General features: G+C 47.4%; 1 protein-coding gene and 2 pseudogenes across 2 annotated transcripts in view; 2 read left to right on the top strand and 1 right to left on the bottom strand.

Annotated features, from left to right (window-relative positions):
* GALNT16 (polypeptide N-acetylgalactosaminyltransferase 16) overlaps positions 1-26,205 on the bottom strand; it is a 73,143-nt gene that overhangs the window by 46,093 nt on the left and 845 nt on the right. The window lies entirely within an intron of this gene.
* Positions 165-283, top strand: LOC112482449 (annotated as a pseudogene).
* LOC112482436 lies at positions 13,317-13,431 on the top strand (annotated as a pseudogene).

Below are 26,205 nucleotides of genomic sequence, written 5' to 3'. Positions count from 1 at the left end.
TTATCTTTTTCCCTTCACAGCTAAGTACTCGCAAGATCTTGAGGAGGATAAGCACCTACACAGCTCTGAGCAGTAGCAGGAGGAGGGAATTCCAAACTCAGGGCGGACTAACAGGGATGTCCAGCTGGTAGGAACACCGCTCATCTTAACAAAAAGATTTTTAAGTCTATGGCCATGCTACCCTGAACAAGCCCAATCCCGTCTGATCTCGGAAGCTAAGCAGGGTCGGGCCTGGTTAGTACTTGGATGGGAGACCACCCAGGAAGACCAGGTGCTGGAGGCATTCAAAAATAAGGGATTGTAAGCTGTCCTTGCAATCTGTGAGGTCAACCAAGGGTTGCCTCGCCTAAAATAAATAAACGAAATAAATAAATAATTTTTAAAAATTAAAAAAAAAAAAGATTTTTAAAGTTCATTTGGAAGAGCAAATATCTAAAAAGAGCCCTGCCTCTCACTATTCCCTTTATCCCCTTCCCACCCCCAAAAGAAAGTGAAAAACAATGGAAAACACTTGCCTTGCCAGGTATTTCCTTCTCGTTCTGGATCTGCATGCTTGTGCACTTGCGTGCACGGGCCTGGGTGTGGGAGGCATGAGTGTGCTCATGTATGTACATGGGCATGTTTGTGTGTATCGGGGCATATGCGTACATGTGTGCAGATGTACTTGTGTGTGTGGCACACACACATATACTTTAAATATAAAAGCTCTTCAGGAAGGTAGAGGGGTTCGCCCTAAAGGCTGGAGCTCTGCTCATTTTGGCATTGAACTTCTTTTGTAAATTTCTGAACCATTTGTCGCATATGGCAACACCATATGAAATGTCCCTCTCTGAGGTAGGCACACTTACGTGCTGAAAGCGGCCACTAGGGGCCTAGGAAAAGAGGTCTGGCTCTCTGGGTCCTCATCCCTTCGTCTTGCCTCTGGAGCTGCTTGAATTCTTTCATCGTCTGAGAATAGCTCCATCCGACTCTAAACCAAGTCTACTTTGGGGTCTTAAGAGGAGACAGGGATAGAATCCGGAGAAGGCCCCCCTGGCACCACCTTCCACCACCCCCACCCCAGCCTGATAGTGGCACACTGAAGCTGGAAGTCCTCGGCAGGCAGCCCGGGGAGCATGAGTCACAGCGCCTAGAGATAAGGAAGGACAGGAAAGAAGGATGGGGTTGGGGGTAGTTACTTCAGGCCTGGGTGGTGGGAAGGGAGAATCTGGTCACTTGCCCTCATTCTCGGTTCTCAGATCTATTAGAAAAAAAAGGTAGATCTGAGCTTCTCAAAGGAGGGCCTGTGAATCAGTCCTAAATGATCTCAAGGACGTGAGATAATCCGTCCAGGCATATGCACTGACATGAGAAAATCAATGTGGGCCCTTCTTTTGTTCAAAGATTGGGGAGGTAGGACATTATTTTTCCACTAAACAGGAGGCAGGCACAAACTTCTTATGCATCTTAAAATGAAACAAGAGACCCTCATAGCTTAGTGGGGCCTCAGACCCCTGCCTTTGACCCCCAGAGAAATGTGTTCCCTCTCCTCAGCAGAGGGGCTCTGGGGACTCTGTAGGTATGGATTCTAGGGTGCCAGTAGTGAGGGGAGTAAGCGGCAGAGCTGCAGACCCTGGCAGGGCCTCCAAGGTACCTGGCCCAAGAGTTGAATCAACATACTTTTTAGACCCTCTACATAACAGAAGTGAGCTGAGGGCTCTGGGAGGCAGCCAGGCTAGGTCTGAGTCTCGGCTTCTCATGGTGGGCGAGTTGGATAACTTAACCCAGCCTAACCTCTGCACCTCAAAATGGGAACAATGACAGGCCCTCCTCCACAAGGGCTTTATGAGAATTCAATCATTTAAGTCCTGCAAAGCACAGTGCTTGGCACTCCCCAGATCCCAGTCGCATTGGCAGAAGTCTCTGCTGCAACAGTATCACAGTTCAACTTCACCTTCCAGGTCCCTGGTGTCCATCATTCCCTTACAGGTGTTCATCCCAAGGCACACCCAATGAACCTGCTGCATGCAAGGCTCTGGCATGCAAGGCTCTGGCTCTGGGAACCTGAGAGTCGAGGTGAAATCCCTTGGGGAGCAAGCAAGAAGAGAACAAAGAAGCAGACAAAGCCCTGTGCTCTGGGCTCTCCAAGCGTCAGGGTCAGAGAGGAGGAAGCCTCAGCACAGAGAAAGGGAGGGAACAGCTGGATGCATGTGGTCTCTCAAAAGCCAAGAGTGACAAGAGAAGACACAGTGACCGACAGTGTCAAAAGCAGTGGCTAAAAAAGAAGGATGTGGACCAGGAATTAATGAGGGGATCTAGTCTCATGGAGGTCGCTGGCGACCTTAACAAGAGCATTTTAGAGAAACTGTAGTAGGGACGAAAACCTGATGGGAGTGGATCGAGAAAGAATGGAAGGAGAGAAGCAGTACAGCGAGAACAGACAACTCTCTTCAGGATTTTTGCTATTTCAACCATGGCACAGACACAGAAACAGCACACCACTTCCCCAGGGCCACTGCACGCACTGAAATGGGTCCCTAGGGGGAGACACCTGTCCTGTCCAAGTCAGTCTCGACCCCATGCGGATGTTTGTAATGCTTTGTCCAGATTTTCCAGTTGTTTTCAGAGGGAAGGCTGCTCTGATGTATCACACCTGGAAGCAGAAGTGCAAGGTCACAGCCTTGGGTGATGTCTAGAGATGAGCCTCAGGATCTCCAAGGACATAAGATGCAGCTCTCCCATCACCAGGCCAAGCTCTGTAGCACAAAAGCCTCCAGCCCACCTCAATCACTCTCTCTGCCTGCCTCGCAGTGTCACAGAAGATACCCAATAAAGCCTTTACCAGATCTTCCCACTGGGCCCCCAAATTTGCCTTATTAAATTGTCTTCTGCCACAAAGACCATTTACTCACAACAGCTGCTGCCATGGCAACCAGGCAGCCAGCCTGCTGTTCTAGCTAACAGCCATGAGCCTCTTGCTGGCTATTTGGCTTGGCAAAACCAGGGGAAGATACCTCAAAGTGTCTGGAAGGCTAGAACATGGTGCGGGGATGTAGGAAGTGAGAGAGAGGGATGGCAGGGCATTCGCGAAGTGCTTTTGCAATTGTTCCATAATTCTCCAACAACAGGTTGGGGCTGGGAGAGCTATAAAATGACTAGTGCCAGAGGAGACCCTATACTTTCTTCTGATGTTAGCCACTTTTCTGGCAACATATCCCCTACTCCCCCCACTTCCTTCCTGCAAGCTGAAGCAGGGAGAGGCCTTCCAGGGGCCGAGAGGGGGCTACACACAGCCAGAAAATCCTGCAGATGCAGGTGAAGGACACTGGGCCTGAGACAGCCTCACCCTGAGATAGAGTGGGCTCTCTGGAGCTGGTGTTGGTGGCCTCAAGGCTGCTCTCCAGAGGCTATAACTCCTGTGCCCTCCTGACCCTGCACGAGAAAGGGGCTGTTTCTTTGAATCAGTCCTAAATGTCTTTAATCTGAAGTATAGTTTAGTGACCACAGGTTTTGAAGTCACAGAGATAAGAATTCAAGCCTTGGCTCCTTCACTTGCTGCCTGTTTAACATTAGGGAAACTACGTAACCTCTCTGAACCTCAGTTTCTTTAGCTGTAAAATGAGATAAGCATAGGACCAATGTCACCGAATTATTTCAAAGATTAATTGAGATGGAGTACATAAAGTATACAACACACAGTGCCTGGCACAAAGCAAGCTCTAAACTCCTCAATAAAAAGGAATAAACTAATGAAACAAACTGCAACATGAAAGAACCTCAAAAACATCATGCAAAGTGAAAGAAGTCAGACACATGACCACATATTGTATGATTCCATTTATATGAAATGTCCAAAAAAGGCAAATCTATAGATAGACAAAAAGTAGATTAGTGGCTGCCTAGGGCTGGGAGTGGGAAGGGAACGTGACTCAATGGGCAGAAGGGATCCTTTGGGGATGATAGAAATGTTGTAAACTTGATTTATTATAGCTGGCTCCACAACTATAAATTTAGTAAAGTCATTGAATTGTATACTTAAAATGAGTAAATTTTATGGTGTGTAAATTACACTCAATAAAATGGTTTTTAAAAAGTAAAGGAATTGGAGCTACTAAGAAGTGGTAGTGGTTAAGAGCATGGATCCTAGCATTCAGCTCATTGGGTTAAAATGTCAGCCCTCCTAGTTTAGCTGGGCAAGCTACATTACCTTCCAATGTCCTTATTTGTAAAGTGGGTCTGTAATAACTAATGATTACTCTGATGCCAGGCATTGTTCCAAGTACTTTAAATATGTTAATCCTCACATCTCTCCTCTGGTGATCATTTTACATCATTTCACAAATGGGAAAACTGGGCACAGAGAGGTTAAGTGACTTGCCCATGGTCACATAGGTCACACAGCTTGGCAAGCAGCAGAGCAGGCAGCCTAATTTAAGGGCCAAGTGCTTAACCACTGAATTGCACTACCTTACAATGACAAGGCCTTACTCAGGTTATTATGAGAACTAAATAAAAATAATTAATACAAAGTGCTTGACATACATTAAGTACTCAATAAATGCTAGCCAGGGAAGAAACCACTATCTAATTGACTCAAGTAGCTTGGGTTTGTCCAATTGTATCTTGAAATATTCAGGGAGTATAAAAAGCGAAACCTGTTTAAGAAATAGTCTCGCTGAAAGGAAAGTGCCCAGCCTACAGAGCGGCCATAAAGAAATCCCTTCTCTATCTGATTTAGACTTTAAGGGGTGGAGAGAGGAGAGAGCAGTCAACGTAATTCCTAACATGTACTTAAGTGCCTGGGTTTCTCTGCAAGGCAGTGGGACAGTGTGCCGACTGAGGATTTTGGAGCCCAGGCTTTGGAGTGAGACAGAACAGGGTTTGATCCTGGCTCCTCTACTGATTTGGCCGTTGGATCAGCGACAAGATACTTAACTTCTGTTAAGTCTCAGCATCCTCATCTGTAAAATCGGTTGAAAAAAAGTAACAGCTTGAGGGGTGTGAGGATTACATATTGTAATACGTGTAGAGTGATCAGCACCGGCTCACGGCAGCTATTAGGGCTTAACAAATGAACATGATTGTCTGTCTTCTATCTCGTTGCCTACAGATACATTTCTCATTGCAGATCGTTAAGGAAGCATTGCACCTTGTAGAGGACGATTAACCAAATGTCTCGTGCTCCCAGCACTATGATCCAACTCTCTATATTGGGACAAGACTGACCAGCAGACCAACCCTGTCCTCACCGTGGCAGGACGAGGGGAACTGCAGCCACTGTTCCCTGGACGCATCTGCCACCCTCTCCATAGGGATCCTGCAAACCAAATGGATGAGGGGAAGCCAACCTCATTAGACTGAAGAGACAGGCTGAGAGACTCTAGGTAGACCTGTGAATTTGGTAGAAGAAATGTTGTTATGGGAAGAATGGAGTAATTCTCCATCTCTCAGAGTGCAGAGAAAGAGCAGCTGGGTCTAGGCTGGGGCAGGAGCTGGCTGGGTTGGGCATAAAGAAGGACTTTCTGGGGCAATAAGACCAGTGAAGGGTGTGGGAGGAGCCCCGCTTTGGTGTCTTGGGGGATGAGGGATGAGCTGAGGAGCAGTCAGATACACTCCCCTAGGCTCTGGGCTGCTGCTCCCACTCCCTCCTCTCCCAGGAGGAGCCGGCCAAGCACAGGCAACACCGTTAAGCAGCTCACCCACCTTTTTCCCTCTGTCCCAGGACGGTGGTCATAATGTGAAACAAAGAACTGGTCTGGCATATGGGCTAAGAGCACTAACTTAAGAATGAGACATCCTGAGTGAGAGTCTCAGCACTGCCACTTACTAGCTGTGTAGTCTTGGGTAAGTTACTTAACATCTCTGTGCCCCAGTACCCCACAGGGATGTTGAGGGAAGAAAATGAGATCATGAGGGTAAAATGCTTAGCATGGTGCCAGGCACAAAGTTAACATTCCATAAATAGCAGCTATTAAACTAGTGGTAAGGCTGAGACAGAGCCATGCCCAGGTCCCCTCTCCCATCTCAGGTTCCCGTCTTAAAGAAGGACCCATCAGGATGCCACCCAGTCTGTGCCCAGGAGGGACATCCAAGCCCCTCCCAAGTTAGCAATGCTTGTGGGGCACCCACTACAGTAATGACTGTCGTTCCTTAGGCTTTATGACACTGGTCAGTTTGTAAAGCAATTTCACATGCACTATCTCATTTGATAAGCCTGTATTATCAAATCATCATTTTAAAAATTAAAAAATAGTTCCACAGCTAGTGAAGAGGGACCGAAACCCAGGGCGTCAGACTCCTGTTCCTGGGCCCTTCTGGCAGAGGTGAGACTTTGTCCTTCCCTGTTACACTTAATCTCTTGCCTGAGCTTCTGTGCCCAGAGGTCAGGCTAGGGCCAAGGTCAGGGCTTGGTATATGCCTGCAGAAGGTACAACCCCACCCACTGCCCTGGCCAAGAGCAGGACAGTAGGGGATAAGTCCTGGTTGCACTGGGTTGTATCCTCACCAAGCCAGCTGTCTGCACAGCTGGTCTACCTGGGGTCATCCAGTGTAGAGACATGGGGAAGTCAGAGTCAAGTCCCTCCAAGAGACTTTGTGGACAAACCCCAAACATTTCTATGTAAAATTATTAAATATTAAGGCTTACCAAAAACACAAAGACCTTCTGAAAAGAAGATGCGTTACCTCTTAACCTTATGGTGAAGACCACTGAAGTTGAGAATTTAAATATGAAAAGAGGGTCACTGAGCCTCAGTAGGTCTGGAAGCCTCTAACCCCTCTCTCCAGCACTGCAGGCCACAGGACTCACCTCCTCTGAGAATCACAGGTGTCCAGAGAGCTCCATGGGTCCTGAGAGCAGCAAGGAGCCTTCGCAGGAGACATTTGCTTCCTCTAACATGGTTTAACCGTCAATAATGGAACTGGGATGGAGAGTTTTGACATGTAATTCTTTCCAGATAGGGCTGAAATAGCATTTTCATTCTCCACCCTCATTTTCAAGGGCTGGTAATTTTCTGAGGCCATTACCATTTGGGCTGAGATTTTGTTCCCAGCCCAGAGTTGAAGTGTACAGGGAATTTTCCACAACAGGTCTGAGTGTTAGAAGGTGCTCTCAGGAGTCACATTCTTAATATGAATCTTTCAATCACTCTCCACCACAGCATCTTGGAGTCAGTGAGAGCCTTCCTATTTTTATAACCTTTTCATTTGCTTCCATTAGTTTAAAATCATCAACAATAAAACCAAAGGGCAAACACCACACCCAAGTCTTGTCTCAGCTCCTCTGGGGAGGCACCAAAGACAGATGATGGCAGAGTCTGCCCCTGCAGAGCTGTTCCCAGCACAAATAGCCTGGGTTCATTTCTGATGTCTTGGGACAGTTTTCTGTTCCTCTGCCTTCCTGTTTGCCTGCACAGCCATCCAAGATGTTGATTTCCTGAGGCAAAGGGTGCTTCTCCTGGGAGCACTGAATCTGGTAGAACGACTGCCTCCCGGAACCTTTCAAAGATCAGGCGAGATGGTGTGGGTCAAAGTGCAAACTTGAGCTACAAATATGATTTCTGATGATAAAGATGCACATCTTGGTATGCAACAATAACTAACATTGTGACACTGTCTCTTGCTTTTAAGAATCTTACACATTAGATCATCGACACTGACCAAAGCATATGTTTATGTCAAATTGATTAACAAAAATGGCCGAGGACAATTTCTACACAGGGCATGGAAGACAGCCCAGCATCCATTTCCCCTTTTGAAGAATGCACTTGTTTCTTTTAAGGATTTGCCCCTTGCCTCTGAGGGCAACCCCACACAGAGGGTGAATCCAGGGGTCTCTCGCCCTCACCACCACCATCACCGTGGAAGCCAGAGGGGTCCTTGCAGGCCCCTTTGGAGATGTCCTACTATTTCCCACCAAATGGTAACCACAGGACTTAAGCTGGGCCAACAAGGCCCTCCCAGGCCTTAGGTCTGAGACTGGCAACAGAGGATTGTAGGGTCTGAGCCTTCTAGCAAGGAGAAACTTTCAGAGGTTTTTACCATCTGAAGTGACTGGTTCCCAGCTTCCTAGATACCCTAGCAATACATTCCCCATGGTAACTTAAACCAGAGACTCCAAAATGGTGGACCCACAAAGCGATGACTTCCACATGGGCTCAACCATTCTCAGTCTCTCCAAGGCCTCCAGACTGCAGCATCCCTCACTAGCCCCAAAAGGAAAACAACTACAGACCTCTACTCTCTGTTGATATGGGCCTTTTATCGAGGTAAAAGCCCATGTCGACATAAGACCCAAACATGAGCCTGGACCAGACATGCACACTCTCATTCTCTAGATGCTGACTTTCCCAGACACTGGGTTGAGTTTTTAAGTTTCTGATGCTGTAAAGACTGACTAAGTTCCAATCTATAGAGTTCTAGGTGGATGGAAACCTATGGGAAATTTCTGGACCATGAGGATATACCTTGTTAAGATCCCATGAATCTTGTTGTCTCCCGGTGATTCCAAGTGGTAAACTAGTGAGGTCTGGGGCCATAGCTCGCTGGGCCAGGCTAGGTACTGACTCAATGCAGAAGGAATGAAGGCAGTGCTGGCCCCCTGAGCCCTAGGGACACACAGATGCTAGACACTGGCAGGAGTGCTATGGTCTCCTGGGCCCAACATGTTGGTGTGGGTTGGGTTTGGAAGCCTCTCCACTAAATTCATTCACCACCAATTGCATCAGCGGCCCCTTCACAGCTGGCTCTCAACTCAGTCTGATTGCCTAATGGCTTGTCCTAACACAGAACAAATGTCCTGTGGCTTTCTAAAGAGACAGCATGGTGTAGTGGGAAAAACTGTGGCCAAGAGGCCTGGATCCCAGCCCTCATCAGCCCAAACAAGCTTGTGACTTTAAATGAGTGACCCTCTCTCCATCAGTCATTTCTTCCACTGTAAATCTAGGTCATTTCCTTAGGTTCTACTAGCCCTTCTAGTCCCTGCTGGAAAGCAGGTTATGGAGACTTGAGAGAGACAGTGGCAGATACCTTTGCCAGTTTGCTTTAGACTTGCAGGGTCACTGATTCCAAGAAACATTTTGGTTTCTTAGCACCACAGTCTTTCAGGACTAAAGAGTCTTCAGGGACAATTCAGAGCTCCTGGCGCTATGGAGGACTTTCTCTGAGTCCTCAGAATTAGTCACTCAATACCTAGATGAGAAGCAAGTGGAGAATCTTCTACTGGATTTGGGCTCTGCGGTTAGGATTTTCACAGATGTGAACACAAGAGGCACTGTGGTCCAGGAGAAAGAACTGTGGAGGTAGGAAAGGCAGCATCTGTGTTGGCTCTGCTGTCCAGCAGATCGCTGTTCACCTTGGGGCAAGTCACTTAACCTCTCTGAGTCATTTTCCTCAACAGCAAAATGAAAGACTTAGACTTGACTTTTATATTCATTTATTTATTATGTATTCTCTGCATCATTAGACACAAGAAGACAAATTCAAAGTCATGGAAGGGAAGAACTAGATACCTTCCCCTCCCAGTGAGGGACCCCAGACAACCAGATCAGTTATAATGGCTCTCTGAATTTCTAGCCACACCAACAGGGAAGCACTGTGCACTGCTTAGTTCTCACTGTTTGCTAAAAGAAAACATGCCCATCAAACAGGAAAGAGATACTTCTTTCCTGCAATGAATTCTACAATCCACTCAGCCTTGCATTTAGACGGTGAACATTTACTGAGCACCTGGGAAAGGCCCACCGTGCTGGTCCTGCAACAGCAACCAGACCCAAAGCCCTGGAGGGAACTGTGGTTTTATCTCAGGGATTCTCACACAATGGAAATACAACAATGATGTCAATGGTGATTATACAAAGATGCTGAAAGGGGTTCTATAAAAGTGAGGGTGTGATGGAGAGTTGTGATTCTACAAAGACTTTCCAACAGTGAGCAAAATCACAAATCACCACCAGGTATGCCATTTTCCGGTGACCTGGCTTGATGTGGGGACTTGATCTGGAAAACCAGGAGTGCTGAGTGACTCAGATCCTGGAGACTCTCTCAATTGTTAATCGACTCCTTTCAGCTTTTGATGGAAGTTAGATACTGGTCAAGAGTTGCTGAGTGTTTTGTAGCAGGCCTGGGGCACTAGTGTCCTGTGTTTTTGACTGGAAAAAGTAAAAGTGTTGAGATGCCAGTTAGTGCCAGCCAGCTCACACTCTTTTTTTCAAATAAAACTTTTACATTTTATTATAAAAAATGGCAAGTGTGCTGAAAAACTGAAAGAATTATATAGTAAACAACCATGCACCCACCACCTAGATTCTGCCATTAGCGTTTCGCTGTAATTGCTTTATCATTTATCTATCTTTCTATCCACTCTTTCATTCATTCATCAATCTACTTAAGTTTTTGGTATATTTCAAAGGAAACTGTAGACCTCAGTATGCTGCACTCCTAAATACTTTAGCATGCATATTATTAACTAGAGTTCAAAATTTGTTTAAGGTTTTGTGTGGCGGGGACTGTAAAGTGCATAAATCTTAAGCATACCTTTAGATGAATTTTGATAAATGTATACACCTGTGTAATCTAAATCCCGAGAACATTAATATCGCTGCAGAGAGTTCCCTTGTCCACTCTTTTTAAGGGACTCTGTCCCTGCCCTCCACCCCATCCCCATCCCCCCTGCTGCCCTAAACTATGTATTCTATGTCCTGTGATTCCAAGCAGCTGTTTGGCCAGGGTAGGCACCTGACCAAAGGTGGCCCATTAGTGCATGACTAGTGACCTTAACCTCCGAGGCTGGGCTCAACAGGATGAGCTCAGTCAATCAGAGGCTATCTCTGAACAGGTGAGAAATAAAAAGACTACACTGGTTGCGCAAGGCCATGAGGCAGACTTGGGGTTGGATCACTATGATCACAGGCCACATGCCGGCGGAAGTACAAAGAAGCCAGGGCTAGTGAGAAGCATGGAGTGTGTACCAGGGAGACACAGAGCCTCTGGTCTCTGAGGAAGGGATGGAAAACAGGACCTCAGTTTCCTTCACTTGCAGCTTCAGTTCCAGGTCTCTAATGTCTGAGGTAACTTGGATGGGACTCTCCTCTGTGCAGCTACAACAGCGCCCCTAAAATGTATATAGATGACAGTACATAGGACAGTTGTGAAAATGAAATAATCTCTCTTAAATGAGAGCCATCCTACTTCCATGTGGGATGAGCTATGGGCATGACTTAACTGTCCCTGGAAAATGATAACAAAATAATAAACAACATCAGTATAATAAAGCCACACCTAATACTACGTGTTTTAACACATAATCTCATCTGATCCTCACGGCGATCTCCAAATTGCAGGCACTCTCCTTTCGTCGTCCCCATTTTGCAGTTGAGGAAACAGATACAAAACAGAGACATGATTTGCCCAGGTTCACAGTAAGCCCGGGAACCAGAGCTCGCTGTATTAGTTGAGTCCCAGTGTTTTGCTGGATGAGGGTGCTCAGTGGGGGGTTTGCAGTAGGGTGAGGTGGCAAGTTTTCTGCCCTGGAGCATTTGTCACCAGTCAGCAGCCCACGTGTAAAGGGCCTCCTTGCCCTAGCTCCAACTATCACCTTACTGGGAACACATCAGGCAGAGAGAATTAGTTGAAGTGGTAGCCCAAGAGCAGACTCACAGCTGGGGGTTCCTTGGTTATATCCATTTGCTGCTGCTTTTGCCAGAACAACACTGTGGCTCTAGCCCCACTCCTGAGACAGCTGCGTTCATCTGTGTTTGCTGATGGCGATGGCCGAAGCCGCTTGAGGTGGGATGCTGGCAGGAGGCCCCACTGTTGACACTGAAGTGGTAGCTCTGCTCCCTGTTCCCTGTAGTTGCACCTTCCCTCAAGAAACTGCAGTGGGTATTTGGGTGAGAGATAAGAAAGAAGTCTGGGGTCTCCATGGTACCTGCCACCTCTGAGAAGTTAAGGATGATTCTAGTCCCAGGAGAGCTGGTGCAGCAGGGCAGGTGTGAGAGCCTTAAGGCAGGAATTCATTTTCCCAAACAGGAGGGGCATGGCTGAGCTGAATCATGCTTCCTGGGTATGTCGTCCCCTAGTATTTATCCACGCCTGTCATCATCTCTTCCCTCACCTGACCGTGAGCACCTTGAGGACAGGGTCCAGGGTGTTTTGTTCACCTTTGATTCCCTGGCACCCTGCATAGTTCTTGACACACAGTAGATGCTTAATGAATATATCTTAAATGAATGAATACAAGACAAAGGGAAGCTGAGAAAGCAGATGGATAATAATAAAATTCACATAGCAATTAAGTGCCAGGCACCGTTCTAAGAGCACTACTTATAGTAAATAACCAAATCATCATAACTACCCTGTGACATAGGTACTGAAGCACAGAGAGGTTAAGTAACTTGCCCACGGTCACACAGCTAGCTAGTAAGTGGTAAAGTTATATTTGAACCCAGACAGCTAGACTCCAGAGTCCATGGCCTTAAGCCCTGTGATGGCCACCACCCTATCTTTCCTACTCTGGAAAAACTTCCTGGAGTATCACACCAAGCTCTTCATCTGCCTGAGCCCAAGGATTAGGATCTGTAGGAAGCCAAGTCTGACATTGGCAAACACATTGACATCCTGGCAACCAAGGCATGTGTGTTATAGCAGCCATACCAATAATGATTAGCTTCTCTCCAATTCCATCAACATATACTACATGCCCATTAGGTGCCAGGCACTGTCTGGAACAATAAGACATGTTCTTTGCTCTCATCCATCATTTGCAGATGCATCATACCCTCTGTGTATAGCATGTCATACCCTGTGTGTATAGTATATCTCTTTTAATACGACTCTTGTGCCTAGTTATGCCCAGTGTACAGATGAAGAAACAGAAGCTCAGCAAGCTTAGAAAGGTCAGGTCACTTGCCCGTGGTAACTACACATATTTACAGGTATCTACATGGCAGGCCCTGCTCTGGGGGTACAGAAGTGAACACCGCACAGTCTTCTTTCCTCTCATGGGTTGTGCATTCTAGTGGAGGGGGCGAGATGGAGAGCAGTAAAGAAAACATAAACAAGGTCATTTCTAGGAGTGATAAATGTGGGAAGCCAATAAAGCAAGATAAAGGGCTGGAGAGAGGGACAGGGAGAGGAGCCAGCCATGGTCAGCTCTGGGGTGGGGGTGGGGTCTGTAAGCCAAGGAAAAGGGCTTGTGCAAAGGGCCTGAGGCAGGACAACTGGATGCGTGGACAGGAGTGGGCAGTGTGCTGGACGTGGTTCCATAGTGTAGCGGTTAGCACGTCTCCTTTATACGCAGAAATTCCTGGGTTCGCACCCCAGTGGAGCCATGGTCCACGGTCTACGGCCATGCCACCTGAACAAGCCCGATGTCTGATTTCGGAAGCTAAGTAGGGTCGGGCCTGATTAGTACTTGGATGGGAGACCATCTAGGAAGACCAGGTGCTGTAGGCATAAATTTAAAAAAAAAAAAAAAGGAGTGAGCAGTGTGGCTGGCGCACAATGAATGTGTGGTGTTCACTTCTGTACCACCAGACCAGGGCCTGCCATGTAGATACCTGTAAATATGTGGTTACCACGGGCAAGTGACCTGACCTTTCTAAGCTTGCTGAGCTTCTGTTTCTTCATCCGTGCACTGGGCATAGTCACAAGAGTCATAGTAAAACAGACTCCAGGCCAATATACAACACTGTGTCCAAGCAGGCAGAGTGCAAAAAAACTGCACAAGGAATCACCTTTAGAGGACAAGGTGGCCCCAGGTTCCAAGCCCCTCTGAAGGGTATGGAACCTCATCATGCAGCTTGAGCTATATGCTTATAAAGAAAAAAATCAGTGCAGATAAAATCTTTGTCAATTCTGATGTCTCTCAGAGGCCCTTGGGGCAAACCCCATCAGGTAACTTATGAAAATTAATAGTCCTAACACTTGGTCTTTGAAGTGCTCCAGGTATGCAAGTACTCACCCGCAGGAAGTAATTTCAGAATGAATATCGTTCCTCTAAGGATCATCATGGTGTCTTGGGGTTTAACCGGCCCTGAGGGCAGGCTCAGCTCCTACCCAGCACTCCCACGCTCAGGCAGAGGACTGCGTCTGCAGTGATGCGGACTGGATTGGGCTCCCCAGGCCAGTGAAATATCAAGTCTCAGAAATGCCACAGGCCTGGGAGAAGAGAGAGCCATGGCAGACCACACCTCCCCGGGTCACGCGACCATGCGGAGCCCAGGAGGATGAAGGGCTGGGCTGGTGTCCTGCCCACATAGCCCTGCTGGAGCAAAGGAGAGAGACTTCCACCCCTGGAGCTCACAGAGCACTGGAAAGTGAGGAGGACAGACAGGCGGAGCGCTGGGGTCCACCGGCTTTGGGATTGCCCTGCTTTCCCTCTTGTCCTTTCTCTCCCTTCTGCTCCAGAGATTCGCCTGGTGGTTTCCAGTGGGACACTTCACAAACCTCACAAGGTCGAGAGCTGAAATGGATTTCCCCTCTCCTCATATGAGCACCTAGAATCACTTGGTTGTCCTTCGGGCAAATGAAAACAGTGCTGCGTGGGGGACAGCTTTATGGGGTCTTTGGGGCAGCAGAAATCTTGCCTTCGGTCCTCCACTACTCTTCTTCTCCATCTTCATGCAGCTGAGACCCAGGAACCTTGAGGCACCAGCTCTTTCTTTCCTTTTATAAGTTTTTAGATTTAAGTTTGTTTTTTTTTTTAATTCCCAAAACTACAAAGACTGAGAATCACCTGCACTGCCTCTAGAATTCAGTTTGTCAACATTTTGTCAGATTGGCTTCAAGCCTCTCTCCTCTAAAAAAAAGAAAATGAAATAAAACATGACAAATAAAGTCAATCTCCTTGTTGGTCTCCTCCCTTGTCTCTCGCCAGCAACGCTCGCTGTCTTAAGTGTGTCCTCTTTGGTCCATTGTTATTCTTTGAAATATATATATATATATGCACACATACATGCACACGTCCAGGAACGACAGACACAATTATTTTATATTCTAATTTGCATAAATGTATTATACTAAATTATCTGCAATCGCATTTTTTCTCCCCTTCTAACATCATGTTTTTAAGTTTCATTTGTGCTGACATATGTTGACCTAGTTCATTTACTACTGCAAGGCATTCTAGCTCAGGTGGGTGGGCCTGATCCCTCTGCATGGAACTCTCCAGAGTGCAGGTAACACCAAGGCTTCCCTAACTTTAGAGGTTCTGCTAATTTGGAGAGCGTAAACCAATCGCAGAGACTCTACCCAGCCCACAGCCTTCTAGTCCATAAAACTCTTCAAACTCCACTCCAGTGCCTGGATCTCCCCTACAGCTCTAGTCCCTATGGCCCTTCTTTGTCCAACCTATGAATATCTCTTGGCCTTCTTAGGTTTTCCATCCTGATTTCAAGAAATAAGGAAATTAAGATCCTTCACAAAGTCTGTTTTCCCCTCGTAAGGCATGCCATCCGGCAGTGGGCCTCCTGAGAAGTTGGCATCTCCTCAGACTTTGGTGCCAGGTAACCCTGGTTCCATTGGCAGGTAACCTGCCCTCCCTGAGTCAGGTCCTTTATCTGTAAAATAGGGGTAGTAATACTCAGGTCACAAGCCAGCTGTGACAGTTAAGGGGAAAAGTAAATGCAACACAACTGGCAGGCTCCTGGCATGTACCAGGCAGTCAAAAGGGCTTCTGCCCTCCCTTCTGTCTCTTCTCAAACCAGCAGCCACAGAGGTCTCTCAAAATGCTATCAGACCACATCACTCCTTTGCTAATGTGACTCCCAAGATTAAGTTAAGAAGGCTTTGCCGTATCTACCTTGGTCTCCTGGAGTGCCTTCTCTGGGGATAGCCAGCCACCATACCATGAAGGCACTCAAGCAGACATGTGGAGAGGCTCATGTGGAGAAGAAATGAGGCCTCCTGCCAATAGCCAGCACCAGCTTGCCAGCCACATAAGACAGCCACCTTCGATCCTTTCCATGACAGCAGCCCCAGCTGACAGCTGACTGCAACCTCACTGAGAAACACCGAGCCAGAACCACCCAGCCAAGCCATGCCCAAATACCTGGGCCACAGACACAAGTAGAGAGAATAAATGACTGTTGTTGTTTTAAGCCATTAAGTTTTAGGGTGATTTGTTATGTAGCATTAAATAAGTAATATAAAAGTTAACAAATTATAACAACTTGTATTGTTATTACTAACATGTATACCAACACTAGTATTGCACTACTATGTACTAGGCACTGTTCTACATACTTTACATGAATGAATTCATTTAATCTTCATAGCAACCACTGAAGTGGGGGCTACTAGCATCCTTGTTTTACAGGTAAGAAAACTGAGGCACAGAATGCTTAGCTAATAACTTGCTAGTACGTGGCAGAGCTGGAAGATGAACCCTGACTCTCTGGGTCCACTATTTCAAGCTGTCTCCTGAACAAAGCCATGAACAGAAATGTAGCACCAAGAAGCAGGAAATGTTCTCAGATTCACAGGGCCTGCTTTTAAGGGAGGGAAGAAGAAGGTTCCTATCTTTCTCCTTGGGTTTCAGGTCTAACCATCTCCTATGCTGCCAGTAGGCTGGTCCCAGACCAGAGCCAACTCATCTCCATCAAGTAAGTAAAAGACGTTACTAAAAGTTTGCACAATGTTTTAAAGCTCTCATCACACCTCCTCAGTTAGGGTTCCAATCCATGGAGATGACCTATTTCCCCTCTGCACATCTGACTCAATGCAAGCCTCATCCCTGCTTTTTAAAATTGTCTTAAAACCTATCAGGTCTTCAAGGTGGAGAAAAATCATTCAGAGAAGACAACTTCATGATGCAGTGCCTGTCCATACCCTTCACAGACATGGCTAATCAATCTCCTCTTTCCCATTCAGTCTGGATGCAGCTTCAGAATCCTTCTCATCACAATGCTCCTGGCTGCCACTTCCATAGGTTCTGAGTTAACAGTAAAGCCGAGGCCTATATGTCATTCTTGCTCTAACAGGACAAAGATGAAACACCAGAAGCAACAGACTGGAACTAATCTCTCTCCCTTCCAAAGGAGTGAAAGGCTCCCTGCCTCTACTGCTCCTACCCCTCCTCCAAAACCCATTGTCATCACAGCCAGAGCTTAGAAGGGATTTTAAAAAGAGAAGACATTGCAGAAAGCATTGATCTGGGTTTTAATGACGGGATGAGGACGAGGGCTGGTGCTGAGAGGTGTTCCACGCCCATAGATGATGGTGACTTAGGAACCAAGAACTCAGCACCAGATGGACTGGAAAGGACTATCCTGAAGTCAAGGTAAATCAGGAACATGGCCATATTCTTTATCTATAACCTTCCTCAGACAACCTCTGAGCACTGAAGAGAGGGGTCATGAACTCATGTAAAGACTAGAGCTGTTCAAAGGAAACAGAATGCAAGCCACATATATAATTTAAAATTTTCTAGTAGTCATATTAAAAAAGTAAAAATAAACAGGTGATAATAATTTTAATAACGTTTTATTTAGCCCAGTATGTTCATATATTATCATTTCAACACATAATCGATATTTTTAAAAATTAGTGAAGTATTTTACTTTTTTGTACTAAATCTTTGAAGTCCAGTGTGTAGTTTACACTTACAAACCATTTCAACTTAGATACTAAATTTTTGCCAGAAATATTTGATCTGTATTGAGATATCATAAAATTTACAATTGAAAATATAGATTCCACATATTGAAGTTCTTCTAAACACTCCTAAGTTTTCCAATAACTGAAATGCATATCTGCTTTTAAATTTAAATAAATTAAAATTAAATAAAATTTAAGATTCAGTTCCTTCTGTTCCACTAGCCACATTTCAAGAGCTCGGTAGCCACATGTGGCTGGTGACTACAGGTCTGGACCACGCTGGGCTCTCCCTACACATGGGCGGACGCTAGCTTCCCATCAGAGCCCCTGTGAGTATGCTCAGGGAACGATGGCCTGGTTCCTCTGAACAACGGGTTTCGCTCTCTGACCAGGCCCTTTCTTACTCTCTCTGCTTGGCTTGCCCACAGTTTTTCCCCAACACTGGCTTTCAGATCTCCCAGGCTCTATGCCCTGCAGTTCTCAGGGTAGCCCATCCCCACCTGGCTGAGCCCCAGCTCCTACCCCTGCCCAGGTGTGGTTCAGAGTCCCTGTCCAATTAGAAGGTTGTCTAGGTGATGCTACCTTCTCTGCTATGCAAAAAAATAGGGGCCGGCAATCTTAGGGTGCATCCAGGAGTGAGCCATTTCCTCTTGGTGTTTGGGGAGAAGGCCCTTGCCATTTTCATGCCCCAAGGTGGCACCAAGACTGTAGTAAAGCATTAATTAGTATGGGCAGCCTCTGCTCTCTACCTAACAAATCTTTTTTGGCTTGAAGCTCCAAAAGGTCCTCCATCACCTTCCCTGGTCCTTGACAGTGTGTGTGCTCTGTCCCTTGCTTCCTTTTCCTCCTCTGGTCTCTTGGGTTGATGAACTATTTGGGGCTGTGGCTCACTCCTGACACTTCACTCCTTCAAGCACCAACACCACAGCAAACATCACTCACTGATCACACGTTCCTTCTCCCTGATCCTCTAGCCAGGCTCCACCTCAAACTCTGGTATAATGCCCCAGCCTCCCACAGTACCCCTAGTGAAGGATTTCACAGGGAGGAGAAAATATGGCTTCCAAGCAAAGAACCTGGTCACAGACTTGCACCAGAAGCTAACACCTCTGGAACTGACCACAGGCTTGGCAACTTTGGAAAACAACAGGGGTCTCCTCTGGCTGTGGCACCTCCAGGCCAGACCCCCTGGAAATGAAAGACCTTGGAATGTCAGAAGCCCTCCCCAACGGTTTATTTAAAGAAGCTAAAAGCCATAGCTGCTGTGAGAAAATAAAGGGATGAAAATATGAACTCCAAAAAGCACATCTAAAAGGGCATGACTGACAGGGGTCTGAAATTGAGCATGCGTGACCTAAACCACTAAAATAGAGCACCTGCAGCTTGCCTGGGACACATGAAGCTATTTCATACCAGTCACTTGGGTACTGAGAAGCCATCTGAACATTGGTGACCCAGCCTCAGACAGACCCAGGCAGAGTCATTGTTTTTTTTTAAGCAGCTCCTTTCATCCACCGTCTGCCTGAAAAAAAGCTGTGTGGGATCCTTGATCCTGCCAGGCCTCAGGTGTCCACCCAGGGACAGGTGTCCATCTGTATGTCTGAGGGAAGGTCTGGACACACCAGTCTTCAGGTGTCTGCTTGTGCAAAAGAGGGACCTGTGACTGGGGAAAGAAAGGGCAAAAATTCCAAGTTCCTACATCGCCAGAAAACATCCTTTCCAGAGACCCAAATGCACCTGAAAAGAACACGATGAACCAGATGAGAAACAAAGAGGGCCTTGGTCAGGCACCACCTTACAGAGGAATTCTTCCCATACAAAACTCTCCCTCTGAGGCAGAGCCCTCCCCATCCTGCACTATTCCAATATTTCAACAAGAGTGCCATCAACTTGTCTTTTAAATCTCTTTAAGTACCAGCTCTCTCCATTCCCTCTCACTAGTGTCACACACGCACACACACACACACACACACACACACACACACACACGAGCACATACACAAAGTACCTCATTGATCTCACATTATAAGGAAGTGAAATGTTCCAGCCATAGAACATTTTCCAAAGAACTTAGGTTTACCTGTTTGAGAACCAACACTTACTAATACATTTGACCATGACTGCTGGAAAATTTTCTAAACTGAATGACGTAGTTCCCTGATGTACCAAGCCCGTACACTGAATGTAATTTATCACTTCCTGATGACTCAGGGATATGTTTCTGAGCCTGTCTTTATTACCACGGTCTATGAGGCCTAATGATCTGGCCTTTCACCTTGGGCCACTTTTAGCCTTGCTTAGGCTGTCCCAGCCAAGCGCACCAAGCACACACCCTGCAGAGATGGTACCCTGGGCTTCAGCTGTCTGGAACATTCTCTCCCTAGATGCCTATATGGCTTACTCTTTCCATTCGTGCTGCAGCTCAAACACCATCTTATCAGAGAGACTATCCTGGCCATCCTCCTATCAGTGCCCTTTTGCTGCTTTATTTTATTTTCCTCCATAAACACATAGCTCAGGTGCACTGCCAGCCTGAGCCACCCAAACAAGCACTGGGCAGGGTCTTGGGAGACAAGGACAGGCTACCTGTGAACTCTCTCCAGGTTGGGTGAGGGAAATAAAAGAAGCAGAATATGAGAAGGTCACACTCAAGGGGCCTCAGCGGGTCTAGAAAACCTTTGTGGGCCTCAGTCCTTGACAGCAGACAAGATGCTAATGACCAACACTTCCCACTTTGCAGCTTTGTCTGTAACCAGCCTTGGTCCCCTCTCCTTCCCTGCTTGGCAGCTCCAAAGGAACAGGGAGGGGACAGCACAGCGGCAGTTATGAGTTTCTTTTAGTCACCCTCCTCCTTGGCTGCAGTGTGTTAGGCCAGCCCTGCTTCCCAGGGTGCCAGGTTTCTAGCAGTACAATAATTGGACCCCATTTTGAACTCTGTTTCAGAGCTGCCTGACATCTCAGGAGACAGTCAAGACAAGAAGGCTTTTTCTCCTCCTCCCCACTGCCGTTGGAAAGAAGCGCTGACCTGTTAACTGGGAGTGTGAAGAGAAAACCTGGTCGGCCTTTGGACCCTTCTAATGACAGATGGTTCGATGAGAAAGTTTTCCTTCTGGTGAAAAGAAATCTTTCTCCCTGAAATTTTTACCCACTGGCCCCAGTTCTGTTCCTTGGAACCCTACAGAATAATTCAAATCAGTCTCCTGCCTTTTCTATTGGCCCAATGCTAAGCATCCATGGAGGATTCAGAAGTGTGAGACATGGTTAGGAAGTTTTCACTCTGAGGAGTCAAGAGTGATTTTATCCAGGCATCAAGTATTTTTAAAAATAATTATCTTTATTGGTTTTATCATTATGTTAATAGATGCTTATTATAGAAAATGTTGGAAACAGCCAAAAAATGGAAAGAATTACCTGTAATCCTACACTCCTATTGCTAACATTTTGTTCTGCATGTTTTTTTCTTCCCCCAGCAAATGTTCATACAGTGAATACAAAGGGTGCTGATCTAGGTGCTCCAGGAAAGATACCCTGATGCATCAGACTTGGATCTTGCCCTATAGATACTTCAGGGGAAAGGAGACGCACATGGGCTTCAGAGGCAGAAATGTGAGTTTCAGAGGCATGCACTAGTTGCTAGATCATGGGTGAGTCATTGAATCTAAGCTTCATTTACTCATATGTTAACTGAACCTGTTAATGACACCTTCCTCATTAAGTTGTTGAGGGGATTCAAAGAGGTTAAAGCTTGTAAAACACCTCAAAGTGTTCAATGAATCAGCCACTATAAATATAATACAGAGGTAACAGCAATTACAGAGGCTGGACGGGTGCAGAGCAAAGATGGTAGGTGTATAGAGAGACGCTCAGCCACTTGAAACCATTTTCAGAGCAGGCTACACAGTCTGTGACTGCACCAAACACGGTGTCTGATTTAGTGAACCAAATTACTGTCCAAGTGTAACCACTGTTGACAAGTCTGAAAGCTCTGCTCCCTGCTTCTTTCGAGAAGCCTTGGGTTTCCTGTCTGTTTAGCCTCCTTGTGTCTTTGCCCCACTGGTCATGGAGAAGGTCTCGAGAAGCAGACAGGGATAAATTTTCAATTTTCTAACTGTAATGAACTGCTCGGCAACAGGCTCACCTCTAAACCCCAGGGCAGTGTCCTTCATTACAGCAAGACAAGAAGTTCCCCAGGGAATTTGGCCCAGCCTTGCCTATCAGTGGCCCTCCATATTGACTTAAATGGCACTTGCAGAGCCAGTGCCTCTTCTGCTCACAGAGCCACCAGAGAAAAAAGTCAGCCCCAAAGCTCTCAGAGCAGCCAGTGGGGCAACTGCTGTCACTGCCCAGAAATAAGGGACCAGAATGAGAAGCACTCTGCAACTAATCCTGTGACCTTGGGCCTCAGGTCTCTTGGGGAGGTGACCCTCAGTCTGTCAGGTGCTTCCGTGCTATCCTTAAGGCCTAAAAACAGGTCTCATCATGACCCAGGATGGAACCCCAGTGGCAAGAAATCAGGCCCTTTCAGTGTTAACATTTGGCAAAGGGAATTGTGGGTGTTGGTGTTTCTCCCTCCCTCTTTCTTGTATGTGGCACCTAGACGAATTAAATATAAAATCATTTTCTGTCATTTAGGCAAATCATATTCCCCCAGTTCCCAAATGCATACATTATAAATAAAATATAAACTCAGACAGATCTGACTGAAGCCTCTGCTCTCAGAGAACAAAGCTGGAAAGCCATCATATGTGTTCTTTTCTGCTAAGTAATGGGGAGGAACCTTGCGAGGCCTCGAGAGTCATTGCACAACTTTCTCCTGACGGAGGGTGTCCCTCCACAAACCATAAACCTCACAGTACCCTTCAGGAGAACTCCCTTAAAGCCATTTATTCACCTCTAGAAATCAAATTCACTTCTATCATCAGCTAATCTAAGGATCAACAAATCTTAGAAATCATTTAACCGAAATTTAATACTTAGAATAACCAAGGTCCAGAGATGTTAAATATTTTGTCCATAGTTACTCAGTAGTATCTCAACTGTAGAATAAGAAACTCCAGTTTAGGAAAACTCTTGCCTAAAAACTTTCATGATTCCGGCCTACGGCCATGCCATTCTGAACATGCCTGATCTTGGAAGCTAAGCAGGGTTGGTTAGTACGTGGATGGGAGACCACCTGGGAATACTGGGTGCTGTAGGCTTAAAAATAAATAAATAAATAAAACTTTCATGGTTCCAAATAAGATATGTTACAAATGAGTACACCAGTATGATCCTGAAAATATCCATTATGAATACTCTTTAAAATATGTCTATAAAATGAAATTCCATGTAACATCTTAGCATCCCAATGAATTCACATATGAAAAACCTGAGTCCCAAACCAGTCACAAATGTTCTTCTCAAATGTGAGGCCTGAAGACTGAAGACCAGCCGTGTCTGCTTCGCTTCCTGCCTTCACTGCCGTCCAATGCCAGCATGTATCCATGCAGGCTCAGTGGACGTGCCCAGATCCACTCCCTTGCCCATCAAGTATAGCATGGAAAAATCGCAAATCCTGCCGCACCTAAGTAGCCATGTAGGGATGGGGTCTGTATCTCCTTTTATTTTACAGATTCCATAACCAATTTTTCCCATCAAAATTTGTGACACATGGGCTGACAGCAGGACAGAATATTAAAAATCAGGACCTCCCTGAGAAATCCTGGCTGTATGGTTGCCATGCCGACAGCCCACGATGCCAAAAAGGGGCCTCCTAGGTCCAGAAGCAACTTGGCTGGCTACGAATAGCACAGACATTGTGAAGACGAGCTGCCTCCTGGCCCGGGCTGCTATGCAGACCCTCCCTTTCCCTCCTCAGCTCTCTGATTCCCCAAGGGAGTGATAATGACGCCTGTCTGAATTTTCTCATTCTCTGTCAGCAGGGCCGGCCACATCATTCTCTAAGAATCTAGAAATTCACATGCAGTGTCCTGGCCCAACTAAACAGAGACATGTTTGGGAATGGCAAGAAGACCCAGTGAGAGCTTAACCATAGATTTCAGGAAGAAGGCCTGTCCTCAGCCACACCTGAACAAAGGGTTCAACTCCCAGAGAAGCTGAATATGCATGCCGCTATCTCCTTAGGTAAGTTAGGTTGGAGCTGGGAATAAAATACAAGGGGGACATGAAGCTAGGACCATTGACTGCTCCCAGAGATGAGCAGAACTCTTAACTTCACTCATCTAAGCAGTCCTTACTAAGTCTTGCTGTGTGCATCAATGTGGGGATGCAAGAAGCTTCCTGTATAGTCCCTGTATGACAGCTTACATTCAATGAGGAGACAGGGCAGATGACTGAGAATCCCACTACAGTGAAATATCTTGGAAGATAGGAATACAGTGCAAGGCTGTGACAAAGGCAGTGTGTGCACGGGGACTAATGCCTGGACAGGCACCTAGAGCTAAAGCTTAAGGAGAGAGAGAGAGAGAGAGAGAGAGAGAGAGAGAGAGAAAGAGAGAGAGAGAGAGAGAGAGAGAGAGAGAGAAAGAGAGAGAAAGAGAGAGAGCGCGCTGGCTATGCCCCTATGTGGCCAGAGAAGGCTCTGCCACTCATACCCAGAAACTTCCACTCTCTCTCTTCCTGCATCCCCACTTCCTGGCTCCCAGGAATCTCCCTGATACTTCTTCACACTTTAAACTTAGCTTCCCATTCACAGCCTTTTTCTAATCTGCAGCAAGTCAAACCCCATGGGAACTGGGACAGGGTGAGAGGATGTTCACTGGAGCCCCCAATGACCTCCAATTTTCACCTCTCAAAATGACTGCTACATGCCTCCAGCAGTGCCCTCCACACCATCCCCGGGCTCTCAGTCTGAGTGGCCTTCCTGGCCAATCTGGGAGGGTGCTCCAAGAAAGAGGGGAGAGGTCCAAGATCAAGGCCAGGATTCTAAAGCAGAGACAAAAGTGATGAGACCCATTCTAGGGCTCTGGGAAGTAATTTCTCTGTGTTCTCTTCCCTTCAATCTCCCTCCTCTCTCCCCACTTCCTTCTCTTCCAGCTCAGACCTTCCTCCCATCATACCACATAGAGTACAGAACATTTGGCCAGCTAGCCTGTCCCCTGCCACTTCAGGCCCACCTAACCTGAGACCAGGGCTGGCCCTCTCAGAATATAAGAAGGGGGTAGCTTGGATAAGTCCATTGTGTGGACACTCCCAGAGGGGGCTGAGGCCCCTACTGGTTTGGCCAGTTCCACGCTGATCTCAGAGTCCACCCAGATCCCAACACTCTGGGGTCTTGACACAGGAGGCTTTTTCCTCATCAGCCTTTCTGTCCAAACATCCACAGTGCTTTGAAAACAGTGTCCTAGTGACAGTGACTCTCATTTCAGAAAGGAATGTTCCACCTAATCAGGCTTGCTCCAGAGAGTTCAGTCAGACAGGGGTCGGGGAATTGGGGGAGAAGAGAAAACCAGCAAACCCCAAGGTCTCAAGCGAAGTCAGAAATACAGTTCCTTTGCAGAAGATTTTTACTTTTTCCAGGGTGGGTAATAAGATACAGAACTGGAGCAGGATGGGAATATGAGAGCACTTCCACACCGACACCCCACCCCCATCACCACCACCACCGCCATATTCCTGGGGCTCAGCTGCCTTTGCACAAACATCTTAGATTCTACTCCACACAAGCTTTCTCTGTCCTGACGCTGCACCTCCGTAAGAAGCTCCAGACCCCTCCTTCCCGAGGCCCAGATCTTTTCACGTCACAATGGCCACTCCAGCTCCACTCCCCACTCCCGGCCCCACACTCTTCTCTACTCTTGGTCCTCGTCCAGTCAGGCTGCCCCCGTCCAGCAGCTGATACCACAGGTCGCCCAAGGCTCTCGCTCATCAGCTGCCCGGGTCGGAAGAAGGCGGCTAGCTGCGGGAGCTCGCCTCTCCGCAGGTCCCAGAACCTCTGCCTCAACAGGTGCCCCTGACACACAGAGTCGTCACCCCAAGCCCTGGCGGAGGCGGCGACAGGCACGCCCCCTGCAGGGCAGCGGGGACTCCGCACGCTCAGCCCAGGTCCTTGGAGCGTCAAAGGCCCCCAGAGCTCCGCCGAGACCCCCCGCCGTGCTCCGATGCCTCTGTTTCCCCGCTCGCCTTGACTTTGCAGGGCTGACTTCGTGAAAGGGGATCTCCTAGCCCGGGCGCAGACGCTGCTAGCTCACCCGTTGTGATGGAGTAAGAGGCGCGTACGGGAAAAGACCTTTCCCTGACCAAGAGAACCCCGGGGGTGTTAGTGGGGTAATACTCCGTGCAAAAGAAGCTGGTTCAAGTTGACCCGGGCTCAAGGGTCGCAAAGCCGGGCGCAGCCCCTAGTGACTAAGTCTCACCCAGTGACCCCACCCCACGTCCCTAGCCCTCAGGAGGTTGGAGAAGGGGTGCGCAAGGCCACCTACGCGCTCAGCCGCGCGCAGTTGCCACCGCCGGCTTGCTGCGCACAAGGTCCAGCCTCCTTCCAGGGCTGGTGAGGCGCCCGCAGCCCCCGGCCCGACCGGGCGGCGCAGTACCGAGAGAGCCGCCACGTTCCCATTCGCGCGCGCACGCCGGGCCCACCAAACTTGCAGCACTTTCTCCCAGCCCCCACCCGCTGTCACCCTCCCTCCATCC

Source organism: Pteropus alecto, unplaced genomic scaffold (assembly GCF_000325575.1).
Source record: "Pteropus alecto unplaced genomic scaffold, ASM32557v1 scaffold276, whole genome shotgun sequence".
NCBI lineage: Eukaryota > Metazoa > Chordata > Mammalia > Chiroptera > Pteropodidae > Pteropus > Pteropus alecto.
The sequence above is the reverse complement of the archived record's forward strand: the minus strand, read 5'-3'. Positions and strand labels throughout refer to the sequence as shown.